This window comes from Stenella coeruleoalba, assembly GCF_951394435.1.
Source record: "Stenella coeruleoalba genome assembly, chromosome: 3".
NCBI lineage: Eukaryota > Metazoa > Chordata > Mammalia > Artiodactyla > Delphinidae > Stenella > Stenella coeruleoalba.
The window spans coordinates 67445918-67470685 of record NC_137148.1 but is presented as its reverse complement, the minus strand read 5'-3'; the positions used below and the strand labels follow the sequence as shown (position 1 = coordinate 67470685).

The window sequence follows — 24768 nt, the reverse complement described above, 5'->3', positions numbered from 1 at the left end:
AAAAAATGATGCTGAAAATATAAAGCAAATGCCTTTGGTTTGGAACATTCATCCTTAAACATCTGTTAATATAATTGGTATTGCAACAGAATGCAAACAAATTCCTCACTTTGGACCCCACTAGGTTTGGAACATATAAAATTTATAACAAGTCTTATGAGCCTTGGTTTCAGTTCCTAAGGATGCTTTGCCTATACTCACCAATAGCCCACTCAAAACAAATCAACCTCACTCCTCAAAATTGTATCCTAGATTTATGATTTCAAAAGCTTGCTGTTTGTCTTATTCTTTAATTCAACGTTATAACCTTGCTTTCTAACCACCTTAAATGATGCTTTTAAAAATCATAAGTACTATTATTTCTTACACATTACTGAAGAACCATTATCCCAGTTGAGCTCTTTGGAAAAGAACCATAATATATTTACTGATTTTCAACTCTTATGACTATAAGTTGTGCTTTTGTCCTACTTTAGCTGCAGACTAAATGTTCTTTTTTATTTTGTTTTTCCACTTCTTATACAGGGTTTTAGAAGATTTGCTTTTCTTTTGCTGAGAAAATATACAGAGCAAATTTCCATCCAAGTTCTTTATCTCCTCTAAAGCTGTACCGAAACCAGAAGCGTGGCCTTTTGATTCCTCCATGACCCCAACATTCTCAGCAGGTATGTTCAGGGCAGGTGGTGTTGTGAAGCTAATAAGCAAGGACTGGAATGACAATGTCTCCCCTGCTGTCCTCACAGGGCAGCTTCCATGAACTCGCTGTTTAAGTGTGTTTACAGTCTGACAAACTATAAAGTGTTACCACCTCTTAACACTTCTCAAGGCATTTCATTGTTTGACATCATTGTGTTGCCAACAGCAGAAAACACATACTAGGATTTAAATAGTAAAAATACAAGTTGTCTTTGAATTTAATTAAAAGACTGTCATAACATGTTAATAGAGCAGTGCATGCATAAGGATACTTCTCCCAAATTCCCAGTTAATATACATGGCTAGGTTACTTAACGAGAATTTGCTTTATTCATAATGTTACAATGCCCACAATGATAATTAAATAAGATGTTCAGTAATCTATCATACCATTTACAATCTTAACATTTATATGTATTCCACATTTTCAATTTTCAACTGTGAATTTAAGCAATTCTTTATAAGTAATGTAATAAACACTAAAGCCATTCATATCACTTGAAATTCAATATCATATATCATGAAATTCAAATTCAGTATCATATCATATTACATAATAGTAGTCTCAGAAATTCTAGACTGTGTTGCCTTTCAACTTCATATTATATTAGTTCATGAACACATTATTGTTTCACAGTGACGTATATTATCATTTTAGAATGCATAGTTAGAACTTGTCACACTGCTTTTAACTATCTGTTTTTTCTTTTGTTCATATATTTGTCTGCTCTTTTGAGAGTAAAGTCCGTGAGAGCAGGTATTTGGTTATTTATTGTTGTATCCAGTGTCATTCAAAGTTTGGAAGAATACCTGAAGTATAACAAGTAACCAATAAATATTCAATAAAAATCTTAACAAATGTTAATATTCATTATGCCACTTTGCCATGAGAAGCTTATATGACTTGAAATAGGAATTTGGTTGTTTCTAAATTATTATTTTTACAAACATCTTTTTCATTGAATATATGGAATTATACAGAGTAAAGAAGTATTACATATTTAATAATTTTCTCAAACATTAACATTTTTTCAGTAAAATAAAACCTGTTTTTATCATACCTGAAAATTGCACCTTTATGCCCCAAAATCTCTAAACTTTTGCTTAATCTCATCAACTTAATTTTTTTTAATTTCACTGACTTTTGCAGTACTTTCTTATGTTGCTCAAATTTAAGTTTTTTCTAAATTTTTGAACATAAAACATATCTTATTTCATTTTATGTAATTGTTTAAAGTGTGCATGTTTGTGATTGTATATATTTGAACAATTTGCTTTTCATATTTCATAAAATTATATTAAATGCTTCAACTTGTTTATTATTGTGTTATAATCACCATTTTAACATATGACTTTTTTATTGAATTGTGTGTGTAATTTTCTGTAAAGCATACCAGTGTATATGATTTCTGTAGAAATATGGGTATAATCAAAATAAAGGTATAAATCAACTTTACCTGCAGAAGAAAACAAACATGAATTGCAATATTGAGTAATATTATTTGTAAATGTGATAAAGTTAATGTTCACTATTATATAATATTATTTTTACTCTGCTTTCCTAAGACTTTTCAAAACTGCACCCTTTTCTAGCCCTCTGTTTATACACTTACCTCCCACATATTTATTATGTCATTTTCTATTTCTCTCAAAAGAATTAAATTGGAGAGATGGTTATTTGTTTTTTAGAAGAATTTTTTCACAAGAACATACTGCAACAATAGTGTGTATGGAAAGCACATGGTTTCCTAAGAGTTAATTGTGAGAAATTAAAAGTACATTGGCATTTTCATTTTCAATGATTGACTAGGAGTACAAATAGTTTAAAATTAGTGTTTAAATATGTCTTTGTTTTGTTTAAATATCTTAAAATATCTTTGTGATAGGTGTATGGATAATTATTGAAGTCAAAATATAATAAAATCAATCATTAAATCTAAATTTTTCAAAAAAGCAACCATTTGAAAGAAGAGTAAACATAAAGGTGAGCATATATATCTATTAGCTGAATTGCTCCTAAAGTGCAGTCCCTATTTTAGGTTGCTGAATGCTCATGGTTATTTATTTATTTTTCATAGAAAATTTATTTCAAGTTTATCTCATTACAAAGTTGTAGCAATTTTATTATTTTTAATATACAGTAATTGGCTTATATAAATAACAAATCCTAACTTATGTAGTTAAATTTTATGTAATCTCCCAAATTAGTTTTATTTTTCAACTTTCACTTAAGTGCCCAGTATTGAATATATTATTTAGATAAGTGTTTCTTGCTCCAGTGTGATGACTTATTGAAATCAAACAAATAATTTATCACCAAATTCTTAATAATCAGAGTGTGTAAATCATTTTATACATTGCAACATTTGTAGGTTATCCTCAGTAACATCATTAATTTTCACTTCCTCTTTTGGTCTCCTCATTCATTTTACTAAAAGAGTAGGAGAACATCAAGCTCATTAATCCCTTCAAAAAATGTATGAAGCACTTATTTCATATGTTCTAAATAAGTGTGTTATCTATTTTGTATCATAGCGAAGAAGAATAACATTTCAATGCTCTGAACCATTAATATAAATGTCAAATCTGACCCATCAGGCATCATTATAGCATATGATTAAGAATTGTCTTAGTGTCATCCAAGGACACTTTATGGACTCAGTGATGTCATCGGCAAAATATTTTAATTGCCACTTGGACATTTGGCTTATCAAATGTCTTCTTTCAAGCAACCCAATTCTAAGGAGAGAACTATAAGTTTGACTTAATTTCTTACAGCCCCATAAAGTCTTAGGACTTTGAAAGAACTATTTTGTTGCTATTTTATGTCATGCTTATGTGTGTAGAGAAATTCAGCTGAAGAGTGTAGAGTGGAAAAGATAAAATTTGGATAGGATAAGGTCTGATAGATGGAGAAATAGAAATGTAGGGTAGTAGGAGTAGAGAACCAGATAATGATCACTACATTTAAGCAGAAGCAGGGTAAACAAGAATAATAGGAACTCTAGAGACTGAGGGTCAACCAGAGATGAGATTTTCATTGATGCCGTAGGGATAGGGAGGAGTAGGAGGAGGGAGAAAAACAGAAATGGATTTTTTGTAAATGATGTTGCCATGATTGGTGCAGTAGCGGAGAGCTGTTGTTTCTGTGCTTATGAGGAAGAGCATCATCAACACATGGAGAACAAAAGGTGGAAAGAATCTGCTATTGATGATATGGAGCTGTTGAAATAACTAATGCTAGAAGCGCACTACCTATGAGATTATTTTATATGAAAGAACAAGTTTCCTTCTTTTTTAACCCATTTTTAGCTGCATTTTCTGTGATGTGCAGTTGAAAGTTGTTTGATAAACTGTAAAAATTAATTTATTTCTAAAATGAGTACTATGATATTGTACTTGATAATATACAAAAATGATTTTACCACTGAAAAAGTTAAAATATCAATGAGTAAAATCAAAGATACCTGTGTCAATCTCATCCTATGCATCTTAATTCTCATGGTTATTACTGTGAACAATTTACTCATTTTCAATGAAACGTAGGTTCTTCAAAAGGCCCAAAACAATTAATTTCAAGGAGTTTAGGTCTTGTCTTTGTAAAGCAATAGACAGTTTTAGGAATAACACCAAAATGATTGTCGCTTAAATATATTTTACTCTGCTTAATTATCCTTAAAAGAGGTAAAGTTCTTTTACAGAAAAAAAAAAAAGTATGGATTATTTCAGCATATTTCTAAATATTTATAGGAATAAAAAAATCTTATACTCAAAAAGATAAAATTTACAATGTTGGGCATCCAATAAAAAATTACCAGGCATGCATAAAAAGCAGTAAAATATTATCTGTAATAAGATATTTAATCACCTGTATTTGACCCACATATGTAATAGATTATAGAATTACAAAATAAGGATGTTAAGAGATGTATTATAATTGTATCCCATATACTCAAGAAAATAGAGGAAAGAAAGACCTGTAGAGACATAAAAGATAAAAAAAGAGATCCGAACTGAACTTCTAGAAATGGCAACTACAATGACTGAGATGAAAAATACACTGGATGGGATTAAGAGAAGATTAGACATTGTAGAAAGAAAGATTAGTGAACCTGAAGATGAAACAATAATATTATACAAAATAAAACGCAGGGAAAGAGATACAGAAAATTTAAAAAGTGCAGAGTATCAGTGACCTGGGAGATAACATCAGATATCAGTGGAAACCCTGAAAGAGAGAAGAAGAAGAGAGGGCAGACAGACACAAATTTGAAGCAATGACAGCTAGCATTTTTCAAACTTGGTGAAAACTATAAACATACATACACAAGAAGCTAAACAAACCCAAGCACAAGAGTAAAAGATAGGAAATTGTAAATGTATCCAGAGGAAAATAGACTTGCTATATACAGAGAAACAAAGATAAGAATGAGAGCAGATCACTTTTTAGAAACCATACAAGCAAAAACACAATGGAAAATATCTTTAAAGTAGTAAAAAAACAAATCTCTGCCTAGAATTCTTTACCAAGGAAAAATATATTTCAAAAATGAAGATAAAATAAATGATTTTTTCAGTTATATGAAGGCTAAACAAATATATCACCAGCCAAACTGCACTACTAGAAATGCTAAAGAATTCCTTTATGTAGAAGGAACATAGTACCAGATGGAAATGGTTTAAATCCAATGAATGACAAGCACCAGAAATGGTAAATTCATGGGTAAATATAAAGATTTTTATTAAAGATTTTTATTAAAATTATCATTTAAGGCTCTTTAAATGATAACTGACTGTCTAATAAATCTGTATTGTGGACGTTATAGAGAAATAAAAAGTCGGACAACAACAGAACAAGGTCAGAAAAGAAGAAATCCAAAATATATTGTCATAATGTCCTTTCATTCTACATGAAATGATAAAGTATCATTTCATAATAAACTGTGATAAGTGAAAAATGCATATTCTAAGCCCTAAATTAGACCTGTAAATAAAACAGTTAAAATCAGTGTATTAAATTTCTCTTCCCACATAACAAATTGCCACAAATCTAGTAGCTTTAAACAACATGTATTTGTTATCTCACTCAATTATCAACTTTCCTTGGGTTAGGAGTTTAGGCACATTTTAGCTGGTTCCTTTGCACAGGGTCCCACAAGCCTGCATTCAAGATATTATCTGGGACTACATTCTCATCTGAGGCCCAAGATCCTCCTTCAAGAACATGTGGTTGTTTCCAGAAACATTTTTTACAGCAACAGAACTCATGGCGGCTTGCTGTTTCAAAGCCAGCAGGAGAGCATCTCTCTGACCTCTAGACCATCATTTAAGGAGTCCATCTGCTTACCCAGATCAGATCTACCCAGGAGGAGTTCATTTTGATTAACTCAAAGTCAACTGATTATGAGAACTTAGTTAGAAAATGCACAGTTCTTTCACATGTTCCTTATGATGTATCATAATCATGGGAGGGATAGCATATTCCCAAGTCCTGCCTCTACTCAAGGGGGCAAATGTCAAGCAAGGGCATAGCTCATTGTCATAAAAGATTTATGCCTACTACAGACAATAAGCCAATAAAGGAAATAAAATAGAAACATAAAAATAATTAATACAAAATCAGGAATAAAAGATAAAGGAGGGACAAATTGAAAACAAATAGCAAGATAGTAAATTTAAACCCAACCATAAAAATAATCTCATAAGTGTAAATTATCTAACAATGTCATTTTCAAGAAGCAATTAACAGATTGTATATAAAACCAAGACCCAACTATATGCTGCCTATTTTATGTAAACTTTAAATATAAATACACAAATAAAATAAGAATAAAGCAAAAAATACACCATGATGATGCTGATGACAAGTCAGAGTGGCTGTATTAATATCAGGCAAAATAATTTTCAAGGAAAGAATATCACAGATAAAGAGAATGATTTTTTGATGATAAATGGGTTAATTCATCAGGATGGCAGAGGATGCTGAACCTTTTTTGCATATCATATCACACTTACAATATACATATAGCAAGATCTGATAGATCCATAAAGAGAAATAGAGAATTCCACATTAGAGCCAGGAATTTCAACCCCTATCTCTATAATTGATAGAAAGAGTTGACAGGACATCAGTGACGTTAGAGAGAAATTGAGTAAAACTTAAATACTTTGATCTAATTGACATTTCTAGAACACTGCACTCAACAACAGCAGAATGTATATTCTTCTCAGAGCACACAGAACATGTTCCAAGATAGAACATATTCTGGGCTATAAAACAATTTAAGAGGATTCAAATCATTTGAAACTTGTGGGATGTAGCTAAAGCAGTACTTAGATTGCAACATATAACACTAAGGATGTATATTAATTAGAAAGAAAGAAATATTTCAAATAAGTGACTCTGACTTTGGCACCCGCTTTAAGAAACTAAATAAGGGGAAGAGGTTTCCAGTTCAGTGTGTAAGGAGCTTGGAAGTAATCACTCCCTCCTAACAAGTAAAATTGTTAAACAAACTGAAAAATGAACAACTCTTCTTAGATCCTTAAGAGTAGTGAGGTCACAGGGCAAGCCACTGACTCCCAGTATTGGTGAAAAAGACAAGTGGTTACAGAGAGTGACAACATACTGTAGTAGAAACATCTGTAGGAACAGTGCCCAGCGGGAAACCTGAACTATAATCAGCTGAGCCACACTGGAGTCTCAGTGTGGACAACTCTGAGATTTAAAAACTCCAGGGGGACCCAGTCATGGGAGGGGAGAGGGCATGCTTTTGTGAATTTTACCACCAGGAGCTTGACCAGATTCTCACAATAAATATTAGGGTGGGGAGGGAATTGGATAATTTTGAAATAAACCAGAGAACTCAGTTCTTCTTAACAAGAAATAACCTCAGGAAAAACTAGTTAACCAGAAACTAACTTGCTGGGGTATTATTGGACTAAATCAGCTAGAAGAGGAGAAATATCCAATTCCATCCCACTCTAGCGATTCAGTACCACCTATAAAGGAGGAGAAAAAAACTAAGACACACTTGTAAATTTTGCAGTCTGTAGGCATAGACTGACTAAAAGACTGAAACCTAATTATAGGACTATGAAATGCTTCCCTTTCCCCCTGCACCACATTACTAAAGACCTATTTATAGTAGTTCCTTGGCTCAGTACATCATATCTGACTGTCAAGAAAAAATTACAAGGTATACTAAAGGCAAAGAACAGTTTCAAAAGATAGAGCAAGTATCATAATTAGACATGGCAGGAATGTTGGAATTATCAGATAGGGATTTTAACAACTATGATTAATATGCTAAGGGCTCTAATGGATAAAATAGATGAGAGAAGAAAAAAATCACCAACCTCAAATTGTGTACCCTGTGAAATTTTGCTTCAAAAGTGAACAAGATATAAAGACTTTCTCAGGTTAAAAAAAAAAATTGAAGGAATTTGTTGCTAGTAGGATAGCTTTGCAAGAAATATTAAAAGAAGTTCTTTAGAGAGGAGGAAAATAATATAGGTCAGACTTGGATTAACATAAAGAAAGGAAGCATGATAAAGAAAGAATAAGTGAAAGTAAAATAAAAACTTATATTTTTCTTATTCTTAATTTACCTAACAGGTAACAGTTTGTTCAAAATAATAATAGCAACAATGTAGTTGATTATGTATGCTTATGAATGATTATATATAAGTGAAATATATAACAACAATGACAAGGGATGGGAGAGAAGAATTAGAATCATTTGGTTCTTATGAAGTGCTCACACTGCGTACAAAGCGGCATAGTGTTATATGAAAGATGGCTTGGATAAGTTGTAAATGTATATAACTGTAGGGCAACAACTAAAAAAAGTTAAAAAAAAGTCTAACTGATATACTAAGATAAGGGAGAAAATAGAATCATATAAAACATTCAATTAAAGCCAGAAAGGCAGGGCTTCCCTGTTGGTGCAGTGGTTAAGAATCTACCTGCCAATGCAGGGGACATGGGTTTGAACCCTTGTGTGGGAAGATTCCACATGCCATGGAACAACTGGATCTGTGTGCCACAACTACTGAGCCTGAGCTGTAGAGCCCATGAGCCACAACTACTGAGCCCATGTGCTACAACTACTGAAGCCCTTGTGCCTAGAGCCCATGCTCCACAACAAGAGGATCTACCACAATGAGGAGCCTGCGCATCGCAACAAAGAGTAGTCCCGCTCGCCACAACTAAAAAGAAAGACTACACTCAGCAACAAAGACCCAACACAGCCAAAAAAAAAAAAAAGAGCAGAAAATGTATAAGACAAAGGTAGGAACAAAGAACAAGAGCAACAATTAGAAAACAGTAACAAATATGGTAGGTATTAATCCAGATATATAAATAATCACTTGAACTTCTGAGTGATTTGGAAAACAATAACCAAATATATGTTGTCTGTAAGACCTGTTTTAAATCTAAGGACACATATAGATTAAAAGTAAATGGATAGAGGAAGAGACACCATGCTAACACTAATCAAAGGAGTAGCTATATGAATTTTAGAGCAAAATTCAAAGCAAAGTTATCCGAGATTAAGAGGGGCATTACATAATAATAAAGGGGTGGGTTCTTCTCAAGGTCACAGGAATATGCACCAAGGTAGACCACATTCTGGTCCATAAAACATACCTTAGCAATAAATCATACAGTGTCTGCTTTCAGATCACAATGAAATTAAAGTAGAAGTCAACAACAGAAAGATAACTAAGAAATCCCCCAATACATAGGGATTAGATGACAAACCTCTAAATAACACAGAGTCAAAGAAAAAAAAAATCTAAAGAGAATTTAAAAGATATTTTAGCTAAATGAAAATAAAAGCACAACTTACCAAAATTTGTGGGGTGCAGTCAACATTGTACTTAGAAATTTATAGCATTGAGTGCATATATTGGAGACAAATAAAGATCTAAAATTAATCATCTAAACTTCCACCTTAGGAAAAAAAAATAAAAGAAGAGCAAATTAAATCCAAAGTGAAAGAAAGAAGAAAAATAATAAGAAATAGAGCAAAAATCAATAAAATTGAAAATAGGAAATCAATGAGAAAATCAATGAAACCAAAAGTTGGCTCTTTGAAAAGATCAATAAAATTCTAGCAAAGCTAAGAAAAAAGAGAAAACACAACTTACTAATAGCAGAAATAAAAGAAGGTACATCACTACAGATCCCATAGATGTTAAAAGTATAATAAATACTTTGAACAACTCTATCCCTATAATTTGGTACGTTAGATGAAATGGACCACTTCCTCAAAAGAAACAATCTACCAAATTCACATAGGAAGAAATAGAAAATTTGCACAGCCTAAATCTGTTAAATTAATTGAATTAATAATTTTCCAAATCAGAAAGCACCAGGCCCAGATGGATTCACTGGCAAATTCTCCCAAACTTTTAAGGAAGAAATTATAGCAATTCTCTGCATTCTCTTTCAAAGGGTAAAAGCAGAAGGAGTACTTCTTAACTCATTCTATGAGGCCTAGTACAAAAAACAGACAAAACATTATAAGGAAAGAAAACTACAAAACAATGTCTCTCATGAGCATAGATGCAAAAATCCTGAAACAAATATTATCAAACCCCATTCAAAAATTTTATGAAAATAATTATACATCATATGAAAAAGGATTTATTCCAGGTATTTAAGACTAGTTCAACATTTGAAAATGCATTAATGTAATTCATCATGTTAATGGACTAAAATTAAATCACATTATCATATCAATAAATGCATAAGTATTTTACAAAACCCAACACTCATTCATGTTAAAATTTCTCAGTAAATTAGTGATAGAGGGGAACTTTCTCGACTTGATGAACATTATCCTACAGCTAACATCATATGTAATGGTGAGATACTCGAAGCTTTCCCACTAAGATCAGGTATGAAGCAAGAATGTCCTCTCAACACTTTTTCAATATTGAACTCAAAGTCTTTGCTAATGCAATAAGGCAAAACAAGGAAAAAAATATACAGATAGGGTAGAAAGAAATAAAACTGTCTTTGTTCACAGATGACATGAGAGCCTTTGTAGAAAATCCAAAAGCATCAACAACAAAATCTCCTGGAATTAATAAGCAATTAGAACCAGGTTACAGAATATGAGGTTAATATACCAAAAAAAAAAAAAAATCACTTTCCTATATATCAGCAATGTATGAGTGGAATTTGAAATAAAAAAACACAATACTATTTACACCAGCATCAAAAAAATGAAATACTATGGTATAAATCTAACAAAATATGTAAAAGACATATATGAGGAAGACTATAAAGTTCAGTTGAAAGAAATCCAAGAAGAACTAAATAAATGGGGAGATAACCCATTTACACTGATAGAAAAAATTAATATTGTCAAAATACCAGTTCTTCCCAAATTGATGTATAGATTCAATGCACTCCTAATTAAAATCCAAGTAAATTATTTTTTACTTATTAACAAACTGATTCTAAAATTTGTATGCAGAATAACCAACATAATTTTGAAGGAGAAGAACAAAGTTGGATGACTGACACTATCCTACTTTTGGACTTACTACAGTAATCAAGATGTGTGTTATTGGGAAACAATAGAAACATAGATCAATGGAACAGAATAGCATCCCCATAATGGAGTCAACTGCTCTTTGAAAAAGGTGCAGAGGCAATACAATAGAGCAAAGATTGTCTTTTCAACAAATGGTGCTGGAATAACTGAACACACATATGTAAATTAAAAAAGTATAAATCTAGACACAGAACTTTTGCCCTTTGCAAAAATTTACCTGTAACAGATTCTAGACCTAAATGTAGAACACAAAATTATAAAACCTCATAGAAGATTACATAGGAGAAAATCTAGATGACCTTGGGTTAGGTAATGACCTTTTGGATGAGGCACCAAAGGCACAATCCATGAAAGAAAGAATTGATAAGCTAGACTTCATTAAAATTAAAAATTTCTCTTCTGCAAAAGATACTACCAAGAGAATGAAGAGAAACCACAGACTGAGAGAAAATATTTGCAGAAGGTATATCTCATACAGGATTGTTAAATATACAAAAAAACCTTTAAAACTTAACAAAAAAAACACTTGATTTAAAAATGTACCAAAGACCTAAGAGACACCTCAGCAAAGATATTCAGATGTCAAATAAGCACATGAAAAGCTGCTCCACATCACATGTATTCACAGAATTGCAAATTTAAACAATAATAGGATATCACTATGTACCTATTAGAATGGCCAAAATCCAGAAAACTGACAACACCAAATGCTAGAGAGGATTTGAGTAACAGAAACTCTTATTCATTGCCAGTGGGAATGTCGAATGATACAGACAGTTTGTAAGACAGTTTGGAGATTTCTTACAAAACTAAACATACTCTTACCATAGGATCCAGCAGTCATGCTCCTTAGTATTTACCCAAAGGAGTTTAAAACTTATGTTCATGAAAAAAGTTGCACACAAATATTTAGAGCATCTTTATTCATAATTGCAAAACCTTGGAAGCAGCCAAAATGCCTTTCAGTTGGTGAGTGGATAAACTCTGGTACATACAGACAATGGAGTATTATGGTAGTGCTAAAAAGAAATAAACTATCAAGCCATGAAAAGATATGGAGGAAACTTAAATGTATATTACTAAGTGAAAGCAGCTAATCTAAAAAGGCTACATACTGTATGATTACAACTATATGACATTCTGGATAAGGCAAAACTATGAAGACGGTAAGATCAGTGGTCAGCAGGGGTTGGAATTGGGAAGGGATAATAGGCAGAGCACAGAGGATTTTTAGGGGAGTGAAACTACTCTGTGTAATACTATAATGGTGAATGCATTCATTATACATTTCTTCAGAGCTATAGAATGAAGAGTGAAACTAATATAAACTGTTGACTTCAGATGATAATGATCTATCAGTGTAGTTCACAGTTTTAACAGTTGTCCCACTGTGGCAGGTGTGTTGCTAATAGTGGGTGAGGCTATTCATGCACATATGGGAAATCTCTGTACCTTCCTCTCAATTTTACAGTGAACCCAAAACTGCTCAAAATATAGTTTTTAAAGAAGCTAAATAAAAACAAAAGAAACTCCAAAGTATAAAAAATAATTAGAGAAGAAATCTATGAAATAGAAAAGATAAAATAATAAGGAAAAGTAGTGAACAGTGTAGTTACATGTTTGAGAAGATCATGATAAACATTGAGACATATCAGAAAAAGAGAGAAAACACAAATAACCAATATCAGGAATAAAACAGGTGATATTTAATACCAAAATTAGAAAAATACAAAGAGCAAAAACCAATAAAAAATAATCCACATAGTTCTAAATTATGGAAATTATTTTTAATAAAGCATGCATACTTTATTAAAAATGAGTAGCCATATAAAGCATTCAGAACAATCAGTAAGAATGATTTCAGTAGCACTAAAAACAAATGCCCTAATTGATATTTTTAGAACACATCACCCAACAACAGCAGAATAATCATTTTTTAAAGTGAACATGAAATTTTCAACAAAAGTGAACATAAGGTGGACCATATAATTAGTCTCAATAAATTTCAGAAAATAATTGCTATGTTACAGAGTACATATTTACTGACCAAGCAGGAGAAAATCTGTAATCAGTAACAAGAAGATATCTAGAAGATATCCATGTATTTGGAAATTAAACAACACATATCTAAATATATCTTATATTTTTTAAATGGACATTATTTTCAATTGAATGGTAATGAAAATGCAATGTATTACAATTTGTGCAATGTAGTGAAAGCAATGTTTAAAGGGCTTTCTTTTTTTTTGGTTTAAATCTTTCTATTAGATAATAAGAAAAGTTTAAATTAATTTTCTAAATCTCTAAATTAAAAAACTAAATAGAGTAAAAAATTAAAAGCAAATTAAGTAAGAAGTAAAATTATAAATGCATATGCATTATAAGTTTATTTTAATAGCCTCAAACTGGGAACAACCCAAATGTCCATCAATAAGAGAATGGGAAGATAAATTTTTCTAAATTTATATGATGGAATCCTACTCACCAATTTAAAAAATACTTACCAAATTCAGAAAAATGATGAATCTCAAAAACTTTATGTTGAGTAAGAAAAATCAGGCACATAATAATATGTAATATATTATTTCACTGATACCAAATTTAAAAAGAAAACTTAAAACTGATTCCTGTTGATAGAAATCATCACATTGATATCCTAGGGAGATGAGAGCTAAGTGGAATGATCATGAGGGAACTCCCTGGAGTGATGGAAATGTTCTGCCTCTTAATTAGGTCATTGATGGTGTGTGTATGCAGTCATTAAATCTTGTTGAACTGTAGAAATAAAATGTCTATATTTCACTGTGTTTAAATTTTACCTTAGTAAAAGTGTAGAAGTTATTTTCATCAATAAAGCAAAAGGAGTGGGGTAATTTTACCTCCATATGGACCTGTTTTTTTTCAATATATTTGACATTGCCATATGAGTACTTCAGCCACACTTTTCAGACTGTTCTGTGAAACGTGGCGGCAGCAAAATAGAACAGCACTTTACTCAGGAAGCAACTGCTTAACTAGCTGTATGGAAATGACTTTTGGATCAAACAAGTTTATTACTTTTTTTTTTTTTTTTTTTTGCGGTATGCGGGCCTCTCACTGTTGTGGCCTCTCCCGTTGTGGAGCACAGGCTCCGAACGCGCAGGCTCAGCGGCCATGGCTCACGGGCCCAGTCGCTCCGTGGCATGTGGGATCCTCCCGGACCGGGGCACGAACCCGTATCCCCTGCATCGGCAGGCGGACTCAAAACCACTGCGCCACCAGGGAAGCCCTCCAAGTTTATTACTTTTTAAGAATACTGGAATACTATTTTTATTTATGTTTATTTTTGGCCTCAATCAACTTTTCTGTTTGTTTGTTTATATAGAAAGTGAATAGATCAATAGATAATCAGTCATACTGCGCAGAGAGCCCTGATATAGTGCAATTAGTTGTGGGACTTTAAAAAGAGCTTTTTGACTCATTCATCTACTCATTCAACAAGCATATGAGTTTCTGTGATGTTCCTGGCCTGATTCAGGCACCAGAGATATACTGACGAGCAAATTAAGAACTTTCTGTATGAAATTAAGAGAGAAACAAAGAATGAAATAACTGGACATTAGCTATCTCAGTCGAGATCTATGATAACTGAATTATAGCAAATTCTTTCTCACTTATTAATACCTCTGCAGACACTAGATGAAATAACATATATAAAATATTTGAAAATTGTAAGTACAGGACATTAGAGTTATGTACAGTATGCTTCATCAAGTAAACTGCTTTACAATGTAATGAGCTTAATTTGGAATGTAGGAAGGCTTTTAAAATATAGTTCTAGAAATGTTCTGTTACTTATTTCTAAGGAGATACCAAAGTTTATTTTGGCTGATGTATAAGCAGAGATAATAACCACTGTATATATTTATTAAATGAGGCTCTCATTGTATGCTTCTATTAGTCAATGTTGTTGAATCCCTTTGTTTGCTTGGTTTGAATAATTTTCATATATATTCATAGGTTAGCTGACAACAAGAGGAAACAAAGAAATCTACAGAAGAAATTCTGCCTCTTCTGTAAGTTCTTATCAAATACATTTATTATTTACAAATCCTGGTTTCTAAACACATGAAGTATATAAGTATACATTGTGTATTTGTGCAATTGTGTTTTGGGTACAGTTAGCATATATGTGTATGTATATATCCATATACATGGATAAATAGCATAAATAGCAACTAAACTATTACCTTAAACAATAAATTTAAACCATATAACCATTATGGGGGAAAAACATGAAAGAATGGAGTCTTGTCACATCTTTTAAACATGAGAGCTATAAAGGATGGAGTGAGAAACTTTAATACTAGGAGATTTCAGGCTCTATTAGCAAGGCCATCATTTCCTCATTATAACTATACATTATGTACTGTTGTGATATACAAGCCATAATTGAAAGCAATTTTTACATCTAAAAAACAAACAGCAATATAGAGGAAGAATAGAATGTTTAGAAAAATCACTTAATTAACTTATCTTAAATTTTGCCTAAAGAAAGAAAAATGTTTGTCATCAGGAATTTGTATCTACCAACATGTTTTATACTAGAAGATAAATAATAGGGATAAATTGATGCAACGAGCAAACAATATCAAAATTGTTTCAAATTTTCATTTAGACTCCATACTACTATAGATGGCAACATGGGGAACACTGAAAATTGCTGCTTGGATAAAATTTGGATAACATATTATGCACCAAATAGGGAATTTACATTTCTCTTATTTTGTCTACATTTACAAAAAACAAAAACAATATTTGACAAATTTCCCAGCAGTTTCAATACATTTATTTTAGAGCTAAATTTTCCAATTTTACAGGATATATTGATAAGCTTTACCACATACGTGCTGTCTCTTCAGTTCACATTGTGTTATGTAAATATAGCAAAAGTATACTGCTACTGACTAGCCATACTTAATTTTTATAAGTAATTTAAACATATAGAATTAAAAATTAGATTCAACAACGTTATCTCTCTAGAAAATATATTTTTACCATCTATAATTTTTTCACCATCCTGTATTTGTTTCTCTGTATCATCCACTGTAATTGTCCCTTAAATATTTTTGGTTATTATTTTTTAATGCCTATTCATCTTTTAAAATATGGAACTCCCTAAATATAAGGATTGTACATATCTCATTACAATGTGTTTCCAATACCTGACAGAGTGCCTGGTGCTGAATAAGCATCAATATATAGTATTGAATAATGGATTATTAACTAAATTAGGATGAATTCTATTTATGGGATTCTATTCCATTAGATTGGGAAAGATAGGCTAGCTTGGATATCTGCTTTCTGCACTGCTACCATAACAGAAAGAGGACATAATGACTGGAGGTGGGTGTCATTATCTTTAAAGAAGATTTTGTCTTTTAAAAGCTTGTGGAATGATGAGAAAGAGGTAAACCTATCTTAAAGAAAGGGGAAATTATTAGGTATTTGGGACAAAATAGCAGCCTAAACTGTGGCTTAATGACTAGAGATTACATCTAAATGCAAATTTAGAGAATTCACTACATTTCCAGGTAGTCATCTATTGGAAGGGAGGAGTTCTACTCCTGAGACTTCTATCACACAGAGTGGGTGGTAGTAGGAAACTCGGAAAATGAAGTGGGAAGGAGAGAAACAAGGACCCATATAACTAGCAGAATGAAGCAAAGGACTAGCAGAACAAAGTGGAGGGGGTAGGACGGGGATGTGAAAATATCCTAAGTTCCTGGTAGTAAGGTCAACCTGCATTGTGTTTGAAGGTTTGTTTTTATTTTTCCTCACAATGCGCGTTTGCAGTTTTGGTCTTTTGTGTTTGGTTGTTGGTGTTGTTTTTGTGTGTTTCTTTGCCTGTTTGTTTGTATTTTCATGCTTCATGCTGGATAATGGAACATTTATAAATTGCATGGATTCAAGAAGAGGAACGACAATCTACTAATACCTGGGTGTTCATTCTTTATTGATGTAGCCAGGCTGAGACAGAGTAGGGTGGGGTTAGAGGTGATGAACAGGTATTACTCAGTTTGATGTGCTAGGTCTTGATGTCCCTATCCCTTCAAGAGATGGTCTCACACAACCCTTACTATGCAAGTGCTCCAGGAAGGAGAATCTTCCTAAATTTTCCTAAATTTTTTTTCCTAAAAAAATTTTTTTTCCTAAAAAATTTTTTCCTAAAAAAATTTTAGGAAAATTTAGGAAGATTCTGGGTTTTCCTGAATTTCTTGCTACTACTCTCTGTTCTCTTTTTTGTTTACTGTATGTAGCTTACACTGGATGCTGCTGCTTTTACTGAAATGTTGAAGTTCCCCATCCACTTTCACCTTCTTCTGGATCTGAAGACCATTGGTCTTCTAATAATGATATGGTTAGATCATTACAATCTCTCCCTCTATTTATCAAATTTGCTTTGTGTATTTTATACTTAGGTGTCTCCCACAGACATAACACCTAGGGATTCAAAATTATCCTACATTTCAGTCTGGAAAACGTTCAATTTCTGACTGTTGAATCCCTTGCCCCTCATACTGTGTCTTCTCTTCTTTCTATTGACAACTCATCTTTTTAAATCCCACTTCTATTTAGACTGAATAGATTTTATATGTTAAGAAAGATCTATTTTTAGTGTTCTTTCAAATGCTCGTATTCATATACCACGTGATACGTTCATCTTACATCAGAAGGTTGATTTTACTAGTTACTTCTTTTTTTCCCTATCAACTTCAAATATATCTATGTGTCTATGTAGAATATAGTCTAATTATGTCTTCTCATTTACTTTCGGAGAGCTGTAGTAAATTTGGGGTTAATATTTCAGAGGTAAGCAAATGAGACTGATTCTGGATATGACAGTAGTCACTGAATTCTGGAGTGTTTGGCTCTGTGTCAACGAGGATTTTTTTGAAGTGTTACACATTTGTTTTTATTTTCCCTTCAATCTTCTATTATCTGAGAGAAACCTGTTACCATTATAGTTCTGAGTCTTCAGTGTTTAGCTCAGTCAGTTTGCTAAATTTAAAGATTCGGAAGCTGTAGCCTTAAATATACTGCATTAGTTATATTCTTATTCATCGTTATCTAAATTCAACTCACATTAATAAAAGATCTATGAAAATGATTAGTTTGTATAATAGAATTAATTCTGCATAGGAGAGCTTTTCATGATACAGCTATTTTGCCATAAGTATATTTTCAATAACCTATTGATATTTAATTTTTATTACTAATTTACTACTAAATATTTATTAAAATCTGAATGAATCATTTTGTTAAAATTTAGTTGAGCTAGCAGCTACTTTCTTTTATAATAAATGTTTATTCAAAGTCAGATTTTTCTTGTTGTTGTTAAATCAGACATGTGTGCAAAAATTCTAACAAGCTTGCTTATGAAGGGTCTTTGTACCTGGTTTTAGATTGCTAAGGAAAGAAAATGAGACAGAGTAGGGTCATTGGTCTGTCTATATCCAAGTTGTTCAAAGCATCAAGACTAAAGGGGAATAAAAAGTTAAACATATTTTGTGTAGGCCCTTCTAGTAAGGTTAGTAGGGTGTATTAGCAGAAATCTAGGAAGCAGGTACAGAGCTAAGTAGCGCTCCTTGAAATTGAGCAGAAATAACAGCAACTATCTGACAAGCAGACCATTCACAATAAACAAGCAGATATATTATGGAAATTCAGTTTTCATAAAAACTGAAGCTGATATTGTGCCTTTTTGTGTCTGACTTCTTTTACTTAGCATACTATTTCTGAGATTCATCCAAACTATATGTATGAGTAGTTGGTTATTTTAAATTTTTATTGTTGAGTAGGAGTCCACTGTGAGTGTACAACAAACATACATACACACAGACACACACACGTTTGTTTACATATTCACCTTTGATAGAAATTTGAGATGTTTTTAGTTTCTGACTATCAAGAATAAAAAACAATTTATGTTCTTGCTTCTCTTGGATGGAGTTACTGGGTTGTACATATAAATTTGTAAGAAACAGACAAATTGTTTTCCAGAGGCTTGTTTCCAGTTATTCCTTATCTTTGACAGCATTTGATATTATCAGTCACTTTAAATTTTTCTATTGTGTGTTTGTAGCAATATCTTACTATGATTTTAATTCTCATTCCCTTGATGACTAATAATGCTGAACATTTTTTCATGTGCTTAATAGCTAGCTTTATATCTTCTGTAAAGTATGTCTTAAGATAATTTAGTCATTTTTAAATTCTAATTTAAATTGGTCATTTTTAATTTATTTCTCTTTCTTTATTATTGTTTTAAGGCTTCTTTTTATATTCTTGAGCATGATTCTTTGTCCTATCTATATGAACCAATATTATTTTACTTCTGGTCTGTGGATTTCCTTTTCCTTTATTTATCACTGTCTATCAAAGGTTTTATCTTGATGAAGTCCAATTTATAAATTTCCTTTTTATGGTTTGTGATTTATCTGTCCTATGCATGATATCTTTGCTTACTCCAAGGTCACAAAGATTTTCTTATGGAATACTTTTATTTTCTTGTAGAAGTTTCATAGTTTTACATTTTAAATTTAGGTCTGTGAATGGCTTAAATTTAATTTTTGTACCTGGTGTGAGATGAAAATTAAGGCTTTTTTAAAAAAATATGGATATTCATTTGTTCCAATGCCTCGACATCATTGTAAATCATAAATCGGCCATATATGTGTAAGTTTATCTTCAGTCTCTCTACTGTAGGCTACTGTTCTATATGTGTATCCTTAAGTGAGTTGTTGTTATTACTCTGTCTTTCCAGTAAGTCTCAAAATCAGGTAATGTCAGTCTTACAGTTTATTCCCCCCACCAAATTGAAATTGTTTTGGCTTTTCTGGGTTCTTTGCATATTGATATGAAATATTAATGCAAGCTTTTCAGTTTCTCCAAAATTACTTCTTACATTTTGTTTGGAATTATATTTAATGTATTAATTAGTTTGGGAAGAATTTCTACCTAACCATTATTCTATGACTTCCAATCCAAACACATGATAGATCTTACCATTTATGTAGGTTTTCTTTAATTTCTCTCAGCAATGTTTATAGGTTTAGGTGCAAAGGGTCTTGCATAGATTTTGCTGAATTTATTGCTATTTCATATTTTGAGATGCTGTTGTAAGTGGTATTATTTTAAATTTTATATTACAATTTTTATTGCTAGTATATAGAAACAATTATTTTTTAATAAATTGTATCACTAAACTCACATATGAGTTCTACAAGTTGTTTAGTGATTCCTTATTTTCTGTGTGCATAATTGTTTCATTTGCGAAAAAAAGATTTTTGTTTTTATTTCCAAAATGCAAGTCTTTTATTTCATTTCCTTGCCTAATTGCACTTTTTAGAGCCTCCAGAAAAATGTTAAAGAGAAGTAGTGTTAGTGGGTATCTTTCTTTTTCCCAATATTACAGGGAAAGCATGTAATCTTTCACTATTAAGGATAACGTTAGCTGTAGTCTTCTTTTTTGTTTTTGTATTTTTTTCACAATGTTCTTTCTCAGATTAAGGACTTTTACTCCTTCCCTAGTGTTACTACTGTTTTGTAAACAATTCATAAATAGGTGTTGAATATATTGAGATGACCATATTGGTTTTATCCTTGTGAATATTCATGTTTTTAATATCACTATTTATCCCAACAAAGATAAATAAAATTAATCCCATATCAAGCTAGACATAATGAAGAGACAATTTAGTATACCAAAAAACAAAAAAAAAAATAGTAAGTCCCCTACATACGAACCTACAGGTTGTGAACTTTCAAAGATATGTACACGTGTATGCATGTCCAATCACATAAGTTAGTTTAAATGTCTGGCGTACATTGTCACGTGCATGCATCCTCTATAAGTGGTTGTGCTTTTCTGTACTTTACTGTACAGTACTGTATAGAGTACAGTAGTACAGCATCCATATTTCAAGCTAGATCTGCAAGAGGACAACTTCATTGAACTCCTTGCTGTGCAGCACAAGCTTACTAATGAAGACCTGATGGAACTGGAGGCTGAGAGAAAGGACAAAGAGAGACAAGAGGAAGAAGTAAGTGAAGAACCGAAGAAATTCACTTTGCAGGAAATAGCAAGTGGATTTTCTTTATTTGAGGAGGCACTGTTAGTTTTTGAGGCACAGGACCCGAACATAGAATGATACATGAAGGTTGCAGCAGCCATTCAGAATGCAATCCAGTGCTATTGTGTCATCTATGACACGAAAAAAAGAGCTACTACCCAGACATCACTAGATCATTTTATCAGGAGGTTAGATAGAATTGAATCCAGCAAGGAACCAGAACCTGTGTCATCAATGTCAGGCGTGAGTGAAATTGCAGCTTGCCCTCCATCTCCTATTGCTGGCGATCCTTCAGCTCTACCATCTCCCACCTCCTCTCCCTCCTCCAGTTAGTAACTCTTCTTGCCTGTTCACTTGATGCCAGCCCCTGTATGTCAGTTGTACTGTACTACTGTACTTTTCAAGGTACTGTACTGTAAGATTAAAAATACTTTCTTTATTTTTTGTGTTTGTTTTTTATGTATTATTTTGTGAAAAGTATTATAAACCTATTACAGTACAGTACTATATAGATGATTGTGTTAGTTGGGTACATAGGCTAACTTTGTTTGACTTACAAATGTGCTCTCGGAACAGAACTCGTATGTATATAGGGGACTTACTGTAATAGCTTCAAAATGCTCAAAGAAAATAATTACCAATTTATTTTTTCTAGACAAGAAAGTGTTATTTATGGTCAAAAGTAAAATACAAACTAAAAACTAACAATAACGAAATTCTAAAGCATGTCCTCAGGAAAGAGGCAAATGGAAAGAGGTACCTACAATACTTCTGAAATGCATGATAAATGGCAAGAAAGAAGAGTAAACATGGATTCAATATGAACAGTAAAACACTATCATAATTATGTGTAACTATTGAAGTAAAAAAGCAAACAAGATAAACTTAACACAGGATACAAATAAGCATAGTTCACAGAAGCATTTAAGATTGTTATATTTTTCAAGAGGAGGGAAGTGATAGTAATTATGTTTGCACCTGGGTAAATGAATATTCATTTTAAAATTTTAACAACACATTTGATAGAAATGGAGTATATAGCTTTCAAGCTAGGAAAGGAAAAAGTGGAGTAAAAAAAACTAAAATATGCAGAAGAGAAGAAAAATTGAAGCATAGCAAAAGTTTAGAAAAAGGTAGAAAAATAAAGCAGGTAAAATAGAAAGTATAAAATTAAAGGGCATTAATAAATTTGCATTTAACAGTAATTAAATTATTAAAAACAGGAAAAATTTATAAAATTAGCAATATTTTATTGCACTATAAAAATGAAGACAAACATAAAGACAGTAAAAATAGTTATGAAAAATATGCCAGTCAAATATAACAATAAAACAATTCAGTGTTTTAGGTTGAAGATAAGGAACACAAAAAAGCAAAACAAAATAAATTAAAAAAACAAATGAAAACAAGGTTTTCTACTTTATTGGCAAAGAGAAGATTCAACATCACCTGTTTAGGGTATGTACTCATTGCTATAGTTTAACTCTTGCATAGAATTCCAGAGGATATATCCATAAATTCCTACTTATTTCCCCTAAAGATGGATATCTAGGTTTCCTCTATATTTCTGTTCTATCACCATGAAAATGAATGTATTGTAATTCCCTTATGCACCAAGAAAAGGTATTCTCTGATGGTAATTGCCGAGGACTGTATTTCTGGGACCTTAATGTGTGCTACTTAATTTCACCAAGTTCTGAATCTTTCTTTTTTAATTTTTTAGACTATAGCCAATTTACAATTTTGCCATGAGCCAGTGAAGTTTCCCAGATCTCTAACATTGGTATTATCTTTTAATTTTTGCCAGCCAGGTCATCTGAAATTATTATCTTATTATATTAATCTGAATTTCCATTACTTTGAATTTATTACTTTTAACTTAACCTGAATTTTCTAGTTTAATTTCTCATTATGAATCATGTTCTTTGCTCCATTTCCTGTTGTTTTCTGTGTCTCAGTTGTTTTGCAGAAGTTCCTCCTAAGTTCCTGATCCTAATCCCTTGTCAGTTGTAGATGTTGTAAATATTAAAGTTCAGACTGTCACCCCATCTGTTAACTTTGTTTATGTGCTTCACTGAATAGAAATCCATGAATCTTAAGATTTATACTTCGTATACCTTTGATTTGCAAAACTTAGAATACTTTCTCCACTCCATATTCTCAAAGGGGACTTTTTAAAATCACAATGAAGGGCTTCCCTGGTGGCGCAGTGGTTGAGAGTCCGCCTGCCGAAGCAGGGGACACGGGTTCGTGTCCCGGTCCGGGAAGATCCCACATGACGCAGAGTGGCTGGGCCCGTGAGCCATGGCCGCTGAGCCTGCGCGTCTGGAGCCTGTGCTCCACAACGGGAGAGGCCACAACAGTGAGAGGCCCACATACCGCAAAAAAAAAAAAAAATCACAGTGAAGAGAAAGAATATATTTCCCTTCACTTCGTCCCTCAGTCAGCATCCATAACTTTATAAAGGCAGCATTTTCACATCTTTAATTATTCCAGGTATTCTTTTCATACAAACCACTACCTAAATTTGATAATCAAGTGTCACCCCAAGCTCAAAAGGCCTTGCCTTATGCTGTGATTTTAGTGGTTAATTCCAGGGTATATATTAACTTGGAAAAAATGGGCTGCTGCTAATGGGATACCCCATTGAAGTGCTATCTTTTGTCACTAAATGGAGTTTATTTAAGTCATTTGGTGGATTGTCTTTTTAGTTTCTTGATGGTGCTTTGAAGCACCAAAGTTTTAATTGTGATGAAGTTTATCTACTTTTTCTTTGGTTGCTTGACACTTTGGTATCATATCTATGAAACTGTTGCCTAACCCAAGGTCAGGAAGATTTATGTATAGGTTTTCTTCTAAGAATTTCATAGTTTTTAAAAATAGTTTTAGTTCTTGTATTCAGGTCTTTGATGCATTTTGAGTAATTTTGTGTATGATGTAAGGTAGGGGTTGAACTTAATTCTTTACATGTGATATCCACTTGTCTCAGTATCATTTGTTGAACAGAATATTCTTTTTCCATTGAATTTTCTTGCACCCTTTCTCCAAAAACGCCCATAAACTTAAGAATTTAAGACTCTTAATTCTATTTCATTTATCTTTATAGCTATCTTTATGTCAGTACTACACAATTTTCATCACTGTAATTTTGTAGTAAGTTTTGAAATTAAGAAATACAATCCTCCAATTTTGTTCTTCTTTTTTAAAACTATTTTTTGCTCTTCTGGGTCCTTTGTAGTTCTGTATTTTGATAATCAGCTTGTCAATTTCTACAAAAAATGTAAACTGGGGTTCTGGTAGAGATTGCAATGAATCTATAAATCAGTTTGGGAAGTATTGTTATTTCAACAATATTAATTCCAATCTATGATGAACACATGATG

The 24768-nt window shown here is 32.1% G+C and overlaps 1 long non-coding RNA gene across 1 annotated transcript in view; it reads left to right on the top strand.

Moving 5' to 3' along the window:
- The first annotated feature begins 529 nt into the window (after positions 1-529).
- The window catches only part of LOC307185096, a 145307-nt gene continuing 121068 nt past the window's right edge, over positions 530-24768 (top strand). The window contains exons 1-2 of the long non-coding RNA XR_013827881.1: positions 530-665; positions 15270-15325. This is a non-coding gene — a long non-coding RNA (uncharacterized lncRNA). The remainder of the gene's footprint in view (positions 666-15269; positions 15326-24768) is intronic.